Source organism: Calypte anna, chromosome 6, assembly GCF_003957555.1.
Source record: "Calypte anna isolate BGI_N300 chromosome 6, bCalAnn1_v1.p, whole genome shotgun sequence".
Classification (NCBI taxonomy): domain Eukaryota; kingdom Metazoa; phylum Chordata; class Aves; order Apodiformes; family Trochilidae; genus Calypte; species Calypte anna.
Window position 1 is genome coordinate 850,860 of NC_044252.1, and position 16,494 is coordinate 867,353.

A 16,494-nucleotide genomic window follows, 5' to 3' on the forward strand; every position below is an offset into this window, starting at 1 on the left:
TGCTTTGGGTGGGGAGGAGGTTCGGTGGGTTGTTGTTGGCTTTTTTTACTGTTATTATTTTCAGGTTTGGTTGTTGGTTTTTTTTTTCCCCCTTTCTACTCTTTAGAGTGCATGTTTATGTGTTCATCGTGCCAAACTCTGCCTTGGTAGCAGTAGCTGGGGCTGCAGGCTATGGGTGAGAGGGGTGAGGAAGAAGTGTCCCAAAGAGAAGGTCCCGTGGGCAGGTTTGTGGTGTCACCCCACTAGAGTGAACCCCAAACCCCGGGGGCAGGTGCAGAGAGCTTTGCCATGCCCGGGGCAGAGTGCTGTCTGGGGAAAGGTGCAGGGAATTCCTGCTGGGAGAGGTGGAAGCAACACCAGCTCCCTGCAGCAGCCCCGTAACCTATTCCTGGGTGTCTGCTGACTGAGCCAGCACTGCTCTGCCACCCAGACTCCTGCTCTCAGAACTAAAAATGTGCTGCTCCGCCCGGTTAAACCGGATTCACTGCGGACTTCAGGTGTCCCCTGGCCCCCAGGAGACCACAGGGTGCTCCGAAAGCCATGGGGAAAGAAGCCAGGAAGGGGAGGAGCTGCCCCCATCCAGCTGCCCCCTTGCTCTGCTCCTCTTTCTTTATTTCCCCCCCTCACCACGTTGCTCTTGTATTTAGCTATTACTTTTATTGCTCACAGCCTCAGCTCACCCAGCAGCAGGCATCCTTCCTGGGACACCGATGGTCCTGTCCCCTCTGCCCTCCCGCGGCAGTGGGGAGGGGACCTGGGGGCTGCCTTAGCATCAGGTCAGTGACACGGGTAGCAGGCAGGGGAATTTTGGGGACAAAACACCTCCTTCTCACCCACACTGTCCCTGTGCCACGGCACAGGCTGTTCTGCTGGTCTGAACGCTGCTGAGCACAACCCTCCCCTGCCCAGAGGTTTCTTCTGTAAATAACTGGTTTGGGGAGGGATGGAAAGCTGCTCGGAGTGCTCTGGAATGTCTCTGCTTTGCAGTGAGCAAAATGTTGGTTGCTGGCAGCAAAGTGGGCTCCTCAGAGCCCCAAGCTGCCTGTTTCTAAGCTCACTTCACCCTCTTGCATTCAGCAAATGCTTGGGGCCAGCAGAAATGACTGCCTTACCATGATATAGTAAATAAAAACCCCCAGTGACAGCGAGCTTTGTGAACCAGAATGAAACATCCCCTGGAATGTGCAAAAATCCAAGTGCTCCTGCCCTGGGCTAGAGCAGAACAGGGAAGGAAAATGGCTGGCAATGAGCTCTGTAATGGTGTGTGTGGAACTGATAATTAATGTTGGAAATGCTCTGTGTTGACACAATACGTGACAGTGTTTGGAGTCCCACAGAACTGCTGGGTGTTGCACGTGGTTATTTTTGTCTACACGTGAACAGTTTTAGTGCCATGACTGCCTGATGTGCTTTTTCAACTCAGCATCAAAGTGTTTCACACCTGAAGAGCTGAGCACGGGGGCAGGGAAAAGCTATTTTAGGGCTTTCCCTGCAGTGTAAATGCCCCTACCTGGCAGGACATCTCACCATTTGGGGTGGTGTTCTTACCTGCAGTGGAACCTTCCAAAGGGTGGACAGCACCCAACCCAGCCCATGAGCAAGAAACAGAAGTGGGTTTGGTGCCCAAACGTGAAGAAAGTGTAGAGAATGGGAACCTGGGTATTAATGTGCTCTTGTCTAAAACTTGGGCACACCCTTGACATGGGGAAGGTGTACAGAACTCCCCCTCTGTACAGAACCACACTGAGCCCAGGTGCTTCTGCAGTGAGGAGCTGAGCACAAGGATGGGGAGGAACCAGGCAGGAGGGGAAATGGACCTGTCCCAGCCAGAGGGACAACCTGGCTCCAGGATGGGGCCACTTTACCAGCTGCCTGCTGAGGATGCTGTGGTTCCTTGGCATGTGCTCCATCCCTGTGGCTCCCAGGCTTTGTGCCAGGGCTCCTTCCCATGCACTGAGAGTCTGGGATGGGTTCTTCACTTTGCAGCCAGGGCAGGAAATTCCCTCTTTGAGCTGCAGAGGATGTAACAGGAAGAGGAAAAAACCTCTTAGTCAGCATCAGCTCCGTTGCTGATGGATGCTTCAGTTTCCTCAGCCAGGAGAAAACCCCCCACCCAAAGCAGCCTGGAGAGTTGTTGTGTCCCTGGGTCCCTTGGGCACACAGCTGCATCCCACCTTTCTTGTCACCCTTCTGAGACTTGGGGTTGGTGGGAAAGGACTTGAGAGCAGAGGACACTTCCCTGCTCTGGGGAAAGCCAAGCACGAGCTTGGAAAGCAAGGGAGGGACATTTAGTGGAGAGCCCTAAGACGATATGGGCTCCTGTGCTCTTCCTCCATGCCTTGGTTATTTCACCCTCAGGGGTAGAAACCTCCCACAAAAGAGATTCCTGTGGCACCCCCTGAGATGCTCTGCAGTGCTAAAGGAGGGTGCCCCTCAAAAGTGACCAAAAACTCACTCAGAGGGAACTTTGGCAGCAGCAGAAGAGAGCCCTGGGTGTGTGGAGCTCTGCCCAGGTGAGCTCTGCTGCCTGGGCCAGGTGTGTTCCTCTGCTCTCTGGCTTTAGGCAAGTCCCCTGAGCAAATAACTTCATCTCCTTCAGCTCATCTGGCAGAACAGGATTTTTGTCAGCAGTTTCAGGACCCTGTCTTTGAGGTGTGCAGCCCCCAAAGCCCCCCCAGGATTATTTCTCATGTGTGGAAAAAGTCCCTCCCCCTGGCACGGGGTAATTGTGGTGAAGAAGAGGGAAAAAAAAAAACAAAAAACCCAAACCAACCCAAACCCAACGTGTTCTGAGAGCCTTGTCCCCGTGGTTCTCCCACTGAGGCACACAATGAAATAGCTGTCAGCCTTTCATCAGAGGGATGTATTAGATCTCATTTTCCAACCCTTTCCCTGACCCCCTTGAGTGAAAGGCTGGGGCTGGACAGGTTGCTCAGCTCCCTCCTGGGTTGGTTTGTACCCACATCACCTCATCCCCTTGCCAGGGGTGTGTGGAGTGTTTGAAGAGGAAATGCAGGATATCTGCATGCCTGCAGATGGAGGTTTCCAGAAGGCTCCAGTTTCCTGAGAAACAGCTCTCCTGCTAACCTGGCAGTGGCTTGCATCTGGACAGCTTGCCCAGGTTTGGGGGTCACAAAAGGGGAAGTTGTTTTTAATGCAATGCTAAAAAAAAACCCCCAAACTTGCTCTGGAGTCAGTTGGCAGCAATGTGTCAACCTCTGAAAATCTTGTGTCTTGCTCCAGACACTTGTCTTAGCCTGTAGTGCTGGTTTTGCTCTTTCCTCTGGGAGCCTAGTAAAAGCAGTAAATATCCCCAATAAGCCCCTCTGCACCTTCTCTGCCTCTCCCATGGATGCTCCAGCTCCAGGTGATTCCCAGGCTCAGCTGAGCAGCACCCACCCCCATTCTCCCTTGCAGGGCAGGGAAGGCTCCAGTGTCAGGGTGTTTGGGATGCTGGAGCAGGTACAGGGCTGGTGCTGGTGGGACAAGGAGGCACTGGAGGAGGAGAAGAAGTGGGGGAGCCCCAGGAACTGGTGAGGGGCAGGGAAAGCATCAGAGGTGCTTGAGGAGTGCTGGGAGAAGGAAGGAAGGAAGGGTGGAGGCTGAGCCAGGCTGGGATGAGAGGAGCCTTGTTTTCCTGATGGGACCTCAGGACCATTGTCCTGCTCCAGGAGTGGGGGACAGAGCCCTCTTTTGCTGCACTGCCTTTATTTCTGTGGTTCTTTCACTTCTTGAGGGAGGGCAGCATCTCCTCCATCTCATTCTCCCCATGGGATGTTCCTGCTGTGTGGTCCCCGTGAGGGAAACTTGCTGTTAACTTCAGCAAGCCCAGCTACTTACAAGAGACTTAGCTGAAAGCAAAAGTACAAGACAGAAAATTACCTTTGTCCTGGCCCCAACCAGGACAAGCATCCATCCCTCAGCTCTTCTTTGCTCCATCCCAGCAGCTCTGAAACCCATTTTCTTGAAACCTTGCAATTTGGAGGCTGAGGGTGTGACAATCTCTGCTTCATTTTAACCTTGTTGGAAATGTCATCTTCTTGGAAATGCTGCTGTTTTCTTTTTGGTTTGGAAATGCTGGCTCTCCATTTAGTGTTTCAGTGGAGTGTGAGTTAGATGGGACTCACTGAACACAGCACCCGAGTTTAGAAGTGTACAAAGAGCATTAACCAGACCCTGGGCAATTTGTATTGCTTCCCCCCCTCCCAGATCCATGTGCACACACCAGAAGGACTGAATATTTTGCATGTGTAGCAATTTAATCAGGGCTGATTCAGGTAAGCACATCCCAAAGGTTTGATAGGAGAGCAGCCTGCTGTTATAAATGTCATTTTGATTAAATCCTGCCTGCCTTGCTTGAACAGGGTGACTACCCACCCAAAACACTGGGGTGAAACTTCAGGTAATACTAAAGCTCTCAGCTCCTTCAATAGAGCTATATTTCACCTTAATTGTCCTCGTAATGACTCTTTCACAGCTTGATTGCAGACCTGGTGGTTTCCCTCTTGGGGGGGGTACACATTGTTGTACACCTCCCACAGAAAGCCTGGGAGCCAAGGGCTGCTGCCAGGCAGCACCTGAGCCTCAGGAATGAGCTCATTTGCCCCTTTGGGTGGCACCAGGGAGCTCCCTTGTCCCTGGGTGCCAGGGGGACACTGAGAGTTGTCACTTGCTAAAGAAGATGCCCTAAAATCAGCCAGGAGCAGACATGATCCTCACTGGAAAAAATATGCAGGGGCTATTCCCAGGCTGGGAAATGTTGGGAACAACTGTCCTTGATGAGCAGATAGTGCTCAGCAGCCAAGGACCTGTCTGCTTAACCCCGGGACATACTTTCCAAATAGCATCTGTTTCTGCAAACCTGCTATTTATAAAATAAAACCTCCCTGGCCGGAGCCAAATCAGTGCTCTTTCGGTTTGTGTACGTCTCTGCTATCCAGTCCTTGGGTGTGGGTTTCCTCTGGACATCCTGGAGGATGTCTCTGGCTCCCAGAGTTTGGGAACTGCAAGCTGGTAACGTGACTGTGTTCACCAAGAGGTGGGGAGGTGCCTGCCAAGTGCTCTCTGCTTATTCCACCCCCCCCAAAAAAAAAGGAGATGAAATGATTCCCCTTCACACAGCTGCCTGGGCACTAAGGCTGGGGGGGTCTGTATGAATCCAGGTGTTTCTCTGAGCACTCAGGGACTGTGGCTGCAGGGGGGGAACCAAAGCAAGTTCAGCAGAAAGAGACTTTTTTTATCCCCCAAACTCACCCCAAAGTAGGGCTCTTCCTGGTCCAAATGGGGATATGCCATTCACTTATGGTATAATACCCCATAATATCTATATAATATATGGTATATAAGTGCCTGCCTATGATTTGCATGTCTGACCTAAACCCCCGTAGAGAATGAAAACCTACCAAGGGCTTCCAGGACTTCATCTCAGCAACACCACTTGTGCTTTTGTCCATAAAACTCTGCTCCTTTTTCCATCCTTGCTTAGTGTGGGATGCGTGGGGACAGCCTGGTGTGTGACTGCAGCCTTCCCTCGTTTTAAGGCTGCCATCCAGGCTGAAATTTCCAGGCTGGCAACTCAGAGGCTGGAAGATGGGAATCCCCAAGCTGGGGTACAGAAAGGGTCACTGGGCAATAATGTCCTTCAGGCAAAGATGGAACTGGTGGGTTCTCTAAAACTGGTGGGTTCAGAGGTGCAGGTTGCCATGCCAAATGAAAATAAGAGGGATATGAATTGTAGGGGATCTGGGGAAGCAGGGCTTGCTTTGGGTTTTGGAACTCCCCAGAGCTCCAGCAGGTTGCAGGGAAGCCAAGCTGGAGTCTTGGTTTTTTTTGCAGAGCTGGACTCTGATTTTCCAGCAAGGGTTCCTCATTTTGGAGCTGGAGTCTGATTTTCCACCAAAGGTTCCAGATCCAACTGTCTCAGGGATATTTAAAGCCTCGTTTTTAAAGGAGGCAATTAGAGAGAGCCCTCTGGGATGAGCTGGGTGCTCATTTTAGTGCCCAAAACTGCAGGCTAAGCTGTTCTGAAGGTCTGTTTGTGGCTGCTGAGCTGTTTTAAAAGCCAAACCCTTTTTTTTTTTTTCATATAAACACCAAAGTGCCTGATGCCAGTTCAGGTTTGCAAGATAAGATAAGGGAGCTTCAGTGAGGAATAAATGGAGGAGAGGATGGAAACTGTTGTTTTGTCCAACAAGAGAAGTTGTTGTAGAGGGGCAGCATCAGGAGGGAAGGGATTTTCCGTGGTGCTGTGCAGAGCAGGGGAGGGCAGGGGATGTAGAGATGCTTTTTGCTGAGCTGTGGGCAGAGGGGATGGGTGGTTGGAAGGCCATGGGGTTCCTCACCCCCATCCTTGCAGCAGGCAGGAAGCCCCTGGCAGAGGTCTGAGGGAGGGAGCTGGCTGCAGGGAGGGCTCAGGAGTTGAGAGGAGAGCTGGGAGGGTGATGAGAGGAATGGAGAGAATGTGATAAGGTCGGGGGAGGGAAGGAGAAGGAACCAGGAGGGGAGAGAAAGGGGTGTGGGGAGGCCAGGAGTGCCCCTTCCCACTGCCTCCCAGCAAAGAGGAAAACCAGTGATGAGCTGGAAGTTGCTGTGGATGCTCCTGTGAGCAGAGCACAGACCTGCAGGGTCATGCCTTCAGATTTTCTCTATGTTTTAACAGAGAACTCCTTTTTTCCTTTTAATTTATTTTTAATTTTCTTTTCTTTTGTTTTATTTTACATTTTATTTTATTTTATTGATAAGGTGGTCACTCCATGATCCCGCAGCACAGAGCAAAGCCCAGGGGTCTGAAGGTGTTTGAAGCCTTCTGTGTTTCAAATAGAAATATTCCTTAACTCTGAACCTCCCTCTTCATATTCTCCCCTCTCTTGGTGGCCAGTAACTGGATGTATTCATACCTAACCTTTCTGGCTATAGAAATTCGTGCCTGTAATGGCTTGGAACCTTTAGAATTCATTTAAAAAAAAAAAAAAAAAAAAAGTCCCTTGGAGAAAATCCATCATGATGCAAATGTACAAATGGGTGTTGCTACCCACACACGTGCCAGCAGTTTGGGGTCTGGGCACAACCACTGGGTCTGAACACCTGGACCTCTGCAGAAATCACCACCAGTTTGGGTTGGGTTGCTCACAGACACTTTGAGAAAGCTCCAGGAGAAACAGGGGTGATCTACAAAGCCATGGGTGGAGCAAGGCAGTGGGATATAAACCAGACAACCCTAGACAGGCTAGACAGCTCCAGTAGCACCCAGCTTTCATTCAGTAGGGGGTCCTTTGGCAGAGATCCTAAATGGTTTGGTTGATTTCTGATGGATAAAACCACTGGGCAGCATCCCCCCTCGGTTTCTCTCATGCATTTAGCTGAGAACACCAGCAGGATGCTGGGCTGCAGATTTTGCTGGCCACCCAGAGCAGAGGCAGAGTTCTGTGCTGGCACCCAGAGCACTATCTGGGGAGAAGTGTGGTGGGGAGAAGATTTCCCAGAGTCAGCAGTACCCGAGGGGAGGATGAGGTGGAGCTCCCGATGAGTAATGGGAGGTTTGGTACCAGCAGGTCTGAATAGCTCAGATAAAAGTTGTGATTTAATCCTGGTATTCGGGTGCAGAGCTGGTCTGCCCAGTGCACCGAGTCCACCCTTGCTTTCCCCTGACAAAAATAGGAATAATTTTCCCTCCCTCACAAGCAGGGTGCTGCCTCCTGCCAGGGACATCCCCATCCCCCTGCTCCCCTCCATCCCACCAGCCAGCCTCCCAGCTGCTTTGCCCTGGGTTTTGTGGGCACAGCCCTGCCTCTTTGAACCCCCCCTGCCTCTTTGAACTCCCCCTGCCTCTTTGAACCCCCCCTTTCTCCTTTTCCTGGGGTGTCTTGGGGCTCTCCCTGGGATGGTTCTGATCCAGCGGTCAGACCAAGCGTCGGTGCAGAGAGCTGTGTGCTGGGTGTGCTCTCCTTTGGGTTTGGGGAGGAGAAAATGGCAAGCAGCCTGCATTAAGAGGTGTTCAACCCTGTCTGGCAGAGGCTGACTCCTCCGCAGAGTCTCTGTTGCTAGAGGGCATGAAAATAGAGGTGTTGGGGTGATGGGTGAGGTGCAGAGGCAGGAGCAGAAAGCAGGGTTTGCACTGAGACAGCCCAGAAACTAGGGTGATGTTCTTGGGTGGAAAACCACTGAAAAGCCAACTGTGATGCCCATGAAGTTCCCTTTCCCCTCAGGCACTGAGGTTGATGTCAAAGAGAAAATGGTTGGCCTGCTCCAGGCAGGAAAATGGAGTTGTGATGGCTGAGAGGTGTCTGGGAGCAGAGGCTGTGTCTCTGCTGCTGTCTCACCTGTACATCCCCAGCAGAAGTGTCTGGGGTTATTTCCACTTTTCTGGTACCTGAGGCAGAGGGAAATCTGCCTGAGCAGTTGCCCTGGTGAGGGACCCAGGGTAAAGTTAACAAACAGGGAGCACACAGAGCTTGAGGTCTCAATGAACTGAGCCACCTGCAATTCACTTCCCTGGCTTGGTGACAGTGTGTGCCAGAGCAGGTCCTGGACAGGCAGGGGTAATTTATTTTTTTTTTCCTGTTTATTTCTTCCCAAGGGTGATAATTAGAGTTTCTTGGGAAAAAAGGGCAGGGAAGAAGCATAGCTGGCATCAGTAATAACTCCTCTGGGCTCCCAGGTTGGCGCCCAGCTGCTGGGAACCTCTGAGTCTCGTGGGGATATTCAGTGTCCCTCTTCTTGTTCCCACAGGCTTCAGGGGAAATGAAGTGTCCCTTCAGCTTCTTACCCCACAATTCTTTGGTTGTCCCACCCCTAACAAAACCCCCCAGCACAGAACACAACAGACTGGTAAAGCTCAGTGGGTACCTTCGGTGCTACAGGAATACAAGGAATGAAAATTCCAACAGAGCATTAAAAACTCTGTCCCCAGTCTGTCACCTTCACTGGGGCACTGTGCAGGAGCTGACGTGCCTGCTCCTGGTGTTTGCCCCTGGAAGGGAGCTTTCCTTTTCCTTGCTAAAATATTTGTCCATTGGATGGAAAGAGTTACAAATGGGAGAAAACCAAATGTTTTGATGAAATGCAGGGCTGGGCTTGTTTCTTTTCCAGTAAATGTTTGTTTCCAGTTCTCTTCCCCCTCTCCTGGGGATAATACAGTGGGGAGTTAGAGATCAGCTTGCATCTGTGAGGACCCCAAATTGCATGGGGATGGGATTCCTGTGGCCCTGCAGGGTTGGTACCCAGATGGCAAAGCCCTGTGAGCAGTTGATCCCCGTGGGGTGCTGCAGTGATGAAGGACTGTCAGCTTCCCCAGAACAGGGCAGTTTTTAGGAAACAGACCCCAAATCATAAGTCGAGGCAGATCCAGGGGTTAAGACTGAAGTGTCAGCTCTGGCTCTGCCCCGTGGCTGAGGAATGAAAACCAGAGGCTGTCTGAATTCCAGGGATGGTGCTGGGAACGGCTGTGATGAAACCAAGCCCCACCAACTTTGATCTCTGGATCTCTTGCCCAGGATTAAAGGGGTAACAGAGGCTGGGCCTGAGGCACCACGAGCATCTGGGCAAGAAGCAGCAGGGAAGTTTGCTGAGTTTCCAGGGGAGCATAGGATGGTAAAGCAGAGATACCTGAGTAAAGCAGAGATACCTGAGTCTCTTTTAGCATCGTGGTGGATTTCCCTTAAGTGTGAGTGCAGGGCCCCAGTGAGGACACCAGCAGCCCCCTGGTGCTCCCTGCCTGCTGCTGCTGTGGCTGGGTGCCAGAGGTGATACTTTGTCCTGGATCAAGCCTGCAGAGAAGAAGTGAGCAAGGAAAGAGAGATTTGTTTGCACAGATCCAAACGCTTTTCCTGGTTCTTGCCAAGAACTTTTCTCCCAGGTTTGATGTGATGGGTTCCTATGCCTGTCACTGCCCTGGGGTATGAGCAGCTGCCAGAAGCTCCCCTGGGTGCTGCCAGCCCAGCTGAGGACACCTTTGCAGGAGTAGCTGGAAGAGAAGAGAGCTCATTCCATGCAGATCCACCTCTACCAGAGCAAGGACTCGTGTTTCCCCCACCCCTGCCCTCTGGGTAAGAAGAGGCAAACATATCATACAGGTACTGTAACAAGGCTGCCAGAGATGTCTTTGCAGCCTCTCTCTCCTCCCCAAACTGGAATGTGCCTAAGCTCCTTCTGCTCTATGTATTTCTCTTATATATTTATTTTTTTTTAGCAGCCCTTGGGGAAGGCACCTAATGCCTAAACATTATTTATGGGCTGAGAATGCCAGGAACGTGTCTTTACAAATAGTCTGTACATTATGTCCTGAGCCCTTCTGTCTGGCACCTAGTTATGTCACTCCACAAGGCTCACCTTTCTTTGGGTTTGTTTTTTTCCCTCTGTCCCAGATGATCCTGGGTTGTTTCCATGTGAGCAGAGTGAAGCTGCACTGGTATCACTTCTAGCATCCTTCACAGCTCCTGCTGATTCCTCCTTAGGTCCTAGGGCCAATCTTTAGTCCTTCAGGAAAAGCAAAGAGGAGTTCTGCCTCCTCGGGAGCACAGCATAGGAAACTCTAGGAGAAGCTGCTGGGTGTGTTTTGCTGCTTCTCTCACCTAAAAGGAAGAGGGAAAGGCTGCACTTTCACACCTTTGCAGTGCTCCCAGTTCCATGGCAGTCTGGGACACTTATAAATGTGGTAGGTGTTGGTGCAACAGGGTCAGAGGAAATGCCTCCCTCCCAGGCAAGAGACTGAGACACAATGGAAAAGAGTGCACCCAGCTGCAAGCACAGGGCAAGAACTGACCTGGGAGAGAATTTCCTCTGGGTGCAGATACCAACATCTCTATTTTTCAGTAAATACTGCATGTCTGCAGCTGCATGAGAACTCCAGGTTTGCCTTGAAATCCAAGTGCAGTATTTCCACCAGCACAGGAGCTGTAGCTTCTCCAGTGTCCTTTCCAGGTGTGGTCTGCACCACAGTGCTTCCTGTGACCCCAGGTTGAAGAAGAAGAGCATCACCAGGGTACCACTCACCTGTTCAGTCACTGATTCTGGGGCCATGCAGGATTCTGGCTGGATCACAGCAGCAGCTTTGGTGAGCAAGAGATTCGTGTCTCTGGGGCAAAATTCTGGGAATTTGGTGAGAAATTTGGCCAGGAGAGGGTGCATGCTGACGTGGCCAAACCCTCAGTGGGTTGAGTGAGGGTGGGATTCCCCCCAGTGACCCCTGGATCAGCCCAGCCCCTCTCCAAGGCTGCTGCTGCACCACTGCACCCCTTGGTCTTCAAGGAAGGCTCTGTCCTTAATGCCAGGGTTTTCTGAGTGCTGGCAGAGAGCATGGGACTTGCTGGCTTTGGACATGATGCCAAAGCATGCAGAGGGGACTCTGCTGTAAATAACCTCTTAAAATTCATTTTAAAAAGAGAAAGGGATGAGGGGAGGAAAAACAAAACACCCAGAGATGCTGACTTGCCATCTACAGCCATCCTCCCTCCCTTGTGATTAATCACCCCCCCTCTGAGCCCAGCAGACCAGCTACACACATTCCTCATTCTCTCTCTTCATTGCTGGCAAGAAATCTGATTTTTCAGCCTGCTTTTTGCAGGCTCCCAAATACCTTTCTGCTGTGGTGAGGATGAGGGAAGGGAGTTTCACTTACCAGCCAGGCTCTCCACCCAGCCCTGCTGGCAGGGACCCATTTGTGGCCACCCCATCCCTCAGTTTTGGCACACAGTGGGCTATCCAGGCTGGAGGCTTTGTTGCCTGTTGCTGGAGACCACAGAAACACCTCCTGGTTTGGGACTGGAAGGGACTTAGAGGTCATCAGTCCAACCAGAGTGGGAAGGGACATCTTCAGCTAGGTCCTGCTGCTCAAAACCCCTCCATCCTGACCCTGAATGTTCCCAGGGATGGGGACACCCCTCTGGGCAACCCCTTGCCCAGTGTTTCACCACCCTGATTGTAAAAAATTTCTTCCTTATAGGCAGCCTAAATCATAGGAGAGGTGCTTCAGCCCTCTGGTAAGTTTTGTGTCCCTCTGGACCCACTTTTGGATCAATGTGCTCCTGTAGGGTGCAAGTCCCTTCTGAGGAATGGAAAAAAGGAGTAGGGAGGAATCAGAAGGATTGGGATTTCAAATCTGAGAGTAATTTCCCTTATAATGTTATCTGTGTGCTGGGAATGGAGTGAATGTTGAGTCCTTTATTGCAAACCATAAATTAATCACTTCAGTAAGTACAGTAAAACTATCTGCAGTGTAGGCTGCCAGGCAGAGTCTCAGCCTGGTAAAGAAGGTGTTGGTTACACCCTGGGAAAGGGTTTTTAACATCCCTGGCAGAGCCCTTTCCACCAAGGTTCTGGCACAGTTTTAGAGGGCTGCAGGAAGGTGATGTGGATGGGAACGTGGCCCTCCTGAGTGCTGTGGTGAAAACGTGGCCTTGGTAATGAGACAACATTTCCTGGGATCTGTAATGACAATTAAAAGGGTAGAGAGCACTTACCTGGTGATACAGCTTGTAGCCAGCCCTGTTCCAAAAATACAAGGCAGATCACCTCACGTAAACCAGGGTAAAAGTGGGTTTTAACAAGTATTTTAGTTTTTTTTTTACCATCACAGTCGTAAAAGCCATGGCAGGAGGAGGAGATTTGCTACCCACCCCCAGCAGGGTTTTGTGGCCATCCCCGTGCTGGGCCCACATGTTCCCAGATCTCTGCCTGTCCATACATGTTTGCCCTCTCCGTGCTCTCCACCTGTGCTGAGAGCTGGACACGTGTGTTTGGTACCTTGGGTGCCTGCCAGAAAAAATTTCACAAGAGTTTTTTCCTGTAGTGTCACTGGGAGGTCACTGTCTCGTGTGACACTCAGAAATGTGATCGTTCCTGATTGGGGGCTGGCTCTGGCTGTGAGGAGCAGCAGATCTGCCACAGCTGGAGGTTTGAACCCAGATTCTGAGGACCTGCAGCCTGTGATGTATTCCAGCATTCCTGTTGCATCCACGTGGCCTTGCCTGACTTTCCTTCTCCCTGGATTTGGACAAGATGGGTGCTTTTCTGCCACATCCCTCCTCTGAGACCAGAGTGCAGGGGACAGAGCCAGCCCTTCCTGCACAGACCCCTTCAGCTCCTCTTCTGGGAGTTTAAGGAGGAAGCTGGGCAAGGAGAGAGGAAAGGTGAGGTGTTTGCAGGGATGCCCCAGGTGTTCTCAGCCAGAGAGGGGATGACTGGGAGTCTGAAGGTACCTGGACTCACACCAGAGGACAATACTAGGTCTTGGTTTGAAGTTGGCCATAGAATCCCAGAATTACCTTGGCTGGAAAAGACCTTCCCAGCCCAAACCTGACACAGACAAGTCCTCACCTCAGCCATATCCCTAGCTCAGACTGATGTGGTTGTATTTTTATCACTTCTGCAGCTGCTTTTTTTTTTTAAAGGAAGGGTGCTGCCCCCCAAGGGAACTGCTTACCTGCTGAACCCTGACATCTCCCTATCAGTCCTGCTCCCTGGCATCCCCAGTCCTGCTCTGTCTTGCCCACACTGCATGCTGCAGCAGGAGCTGGAGAACTGAGGGCTTTCTTCTGGAGAAACCTTGGGGTGTGTGGGATGGTGGGTGGTGTTATTTGGGTGTCTCTGTAAGCAAACAAACAGGGCAGATTAAAGGGGGATGGCCAGGGAGGTTTCTGCACCAACCACCCCACCCTGATCCTGGCACTTCTGGGGGTTTCGGGGTAGATCTGGGTGTCCCAAGACCTGCTGCAAGCCTGCTTCAGCTCCTGCTGGTGGAGACACAGCAAATCTGGAGGGAATTCTGCAAAAATTCTCTTTATTTGGTGGGATGTTTCATCCAGCTGCCAGCAGAAGCCCTTCCTAGAGCCTTCAGCTCTGGCTGCCAGCTCAGAGACTTTGGTTGCTTGCTGGCACACCAAGATTTGAAACACCCTTTCAGTGACCAAAAAAAATCTTTCCCTCTGCTTTCCAGGCCCACCAGCTGCACCATGGAACTTGAAGGCAGCAGCAGCTGTGTGCAGCCACCTGGAGTTGTGCTCTGTGTAACCTGCTGAGCCCCCAGGTGATCCTCTGGTTCTGAAGGTTCTGTCCAGCTGCAGGTTGTGCTCCTGGATGGAGCAGAGGGTCCTGCTGCTGTGTGTTACTACCATGTTACTACCATGTGTGACTACCAGGAAGAACACTGTGGCTGCTACTGCTGTGTTCCAGCAGGCATTGGTGTTGAAGTGAAAGAAAAGGGAAAGAAAGAAAGAAAGAAAAGAAAAGAAAAGAAAAGAAAAGAAAAGAAAAGAAAAGAAAAGAAAGAAAAGAAAAGAAAAGAAAAGAAAAGAAAAGAAAGAAAAGAAAAGAAAAGAAAAGAAAAGAAAAGAAAAGAAAAGAAAAGAAAAGAAAGCCAAATTTAAATGTGAAGGAAAACTCTGGGATGTCCCTGCCAGGGTGCTTTGGAGGTTTGCTTGGGAATAGGAAAACTTTGTTACATACATTGTGACTGAGGAAGATGAAAGCAGCCTGGCTCTGTGTGACTCACTTCTCTCACGCTGCCAGAACCACCTCGCTTCAAAGGCTTTTGGTAAAACCATCTTTTTGAAAACCATCCCACTTCCTCCTTGCTCCTGCAGCACACAGGGACACCAGGAACTCCTTTCGCAGCCTGCAGTAACTCGCTCACCCCGCGGAGGCAGGCAGCAAGATGGAACAAGACTCCTTCTCGCGTTGCAGGCTGGAATGACAAGGCAGCCCCAAGGTGACAACCCTGCCTCTGAGCAGCAGGCACTTGGCACACCTGAAACAGAACCTCTTTGTTCACAACCTGCTTTTTGCTGACCCTTTATCTGCTCTCTCCCCACTGCAGTTTCCCCTCCGTGCCTCCAGGCTCAGCACCTTGCCCTGCACCTTGTCCAGGTGTGGGTGAGGGACTGACTTCCCCTGGGCAGGAGGCTCCCAGCTACAACCCCTCCTGTAAGCACAAAACATTGTTGTTACACGTTGTTTTATTTGTTTACATCGTTTTAAAGGCATCTTTCACAGTGTCTCACCCCTCACCAAGTCTCAGGGGCATAGAACATCCCCAAAGAGCTGGCCAGTTACCATTCTGTCATTGATTTCTCATTTATTTTCCAGCCCGAAGTGATAGAATCATAGAATCATAGAATCATAGAATCATAGAATCATAGAATCATAGAATAGGCTGGGTTGGAAGGGACCTCAGAGATCATCGAGTCCAACCCTTGATCAGCTACCGCCACAGTCACCAGACCATGGCACTGAGTGCCATATCGAGTCGCTTTTTAAATGTCTCCAGGGACGAAGAGTCCACCACCTCCCCAGGCAGCCCGTTCCAATGTCTGATCACCCTTTCCGTGAAAAAATTCTTTCTAATATCCAATCTGAACTTCCCCCGGTGATGACACCCAAAGGCAAGATTCCCCTGGAAGCTATCAGAGCCACTCTGGTCATCTGAGGTAAAGGTGGTGCCTGTCTCACTAAAAATGGTTTCACTTATATTACAAAATAAGGTGTAGGGATTTAGGAGTGAGACAGGAGTGTCACAGGAGTGACATCTTTATTCTGTCAGGTGTTTTCCCAAGAGGCCTGTTTGCTTTGGATGAGAGATATAAACGGTCAGTTTCTGGGAAGGACAGATCTCACTGCATTTTTCTTTAAAAGCAGCAGTGTTACCATTTATACCCCAGCCAAAATCTTTGCAGCTTCATTCTCCTGGGTGCCCCTGAAGTTCTGGTTACATTTTCATCCTCACTTTTCATCCTGGTGTAGGGATCCACTTCATCCAGCATCATGTTCCTCCTTGGAAGCATTTCAGCTGTCATCGGGGTGATCACCCTGATACAGTCCTTAGGTTTTAGGGAATCAAAGTTGCTGTAGGAAATAAAGCTTTGCTTTGTTTATTCACTGTGATGCCTTGAGAGTAGTTGCAGGCGAAACAGAAGCTTGGGAAAGGCTGCACCCAGCTGCCACACCAGCAGTAAAATCACTTTATTTGGGGGTTAAAGTCACCGATGTTTTGATGTCCCTGCTAACGCTCCCTCGCATCCACTCAGCAGCACCAAAAAGAGAACCATTTGGTTATAATGCACCTATAATGCACATCCCAACACCCAGCACCGCTCTCTGGAGGCTTTGGGGATGAGCAGAACGCACCCACCTGGGTTACAAGGGGATTGCTTTGGTTTTTACCCAGGTCTCTGCTCAGAACCAGCAGCTCTGCTCCCCCTGTGTCAGGACCCGTTTGAAATCACTGCAAGAAATCACCACCACAGCCCTTTTAATTATTATTATACATTTTTTTAATGGATCTGAGGTGAGAAGCACGAAGTTACTCTGCCATCTCCTGCTGTTTAGTTCTCCTGCAGAGCCGTTTAGTTTTAGGCGTTTGTACTCGGGAGCTTTACCTCAGCGCTCCGCGTTTCCCAGCGGCTGCGGACAGAGGCGGGGCTGCGGCTGGGATTCGCAGCCTCCCTCTGCCCTCCCGCGGCACAAAGCTGGAGGTTTCCCCGCCAGACGCCCCTCACCTCAGCC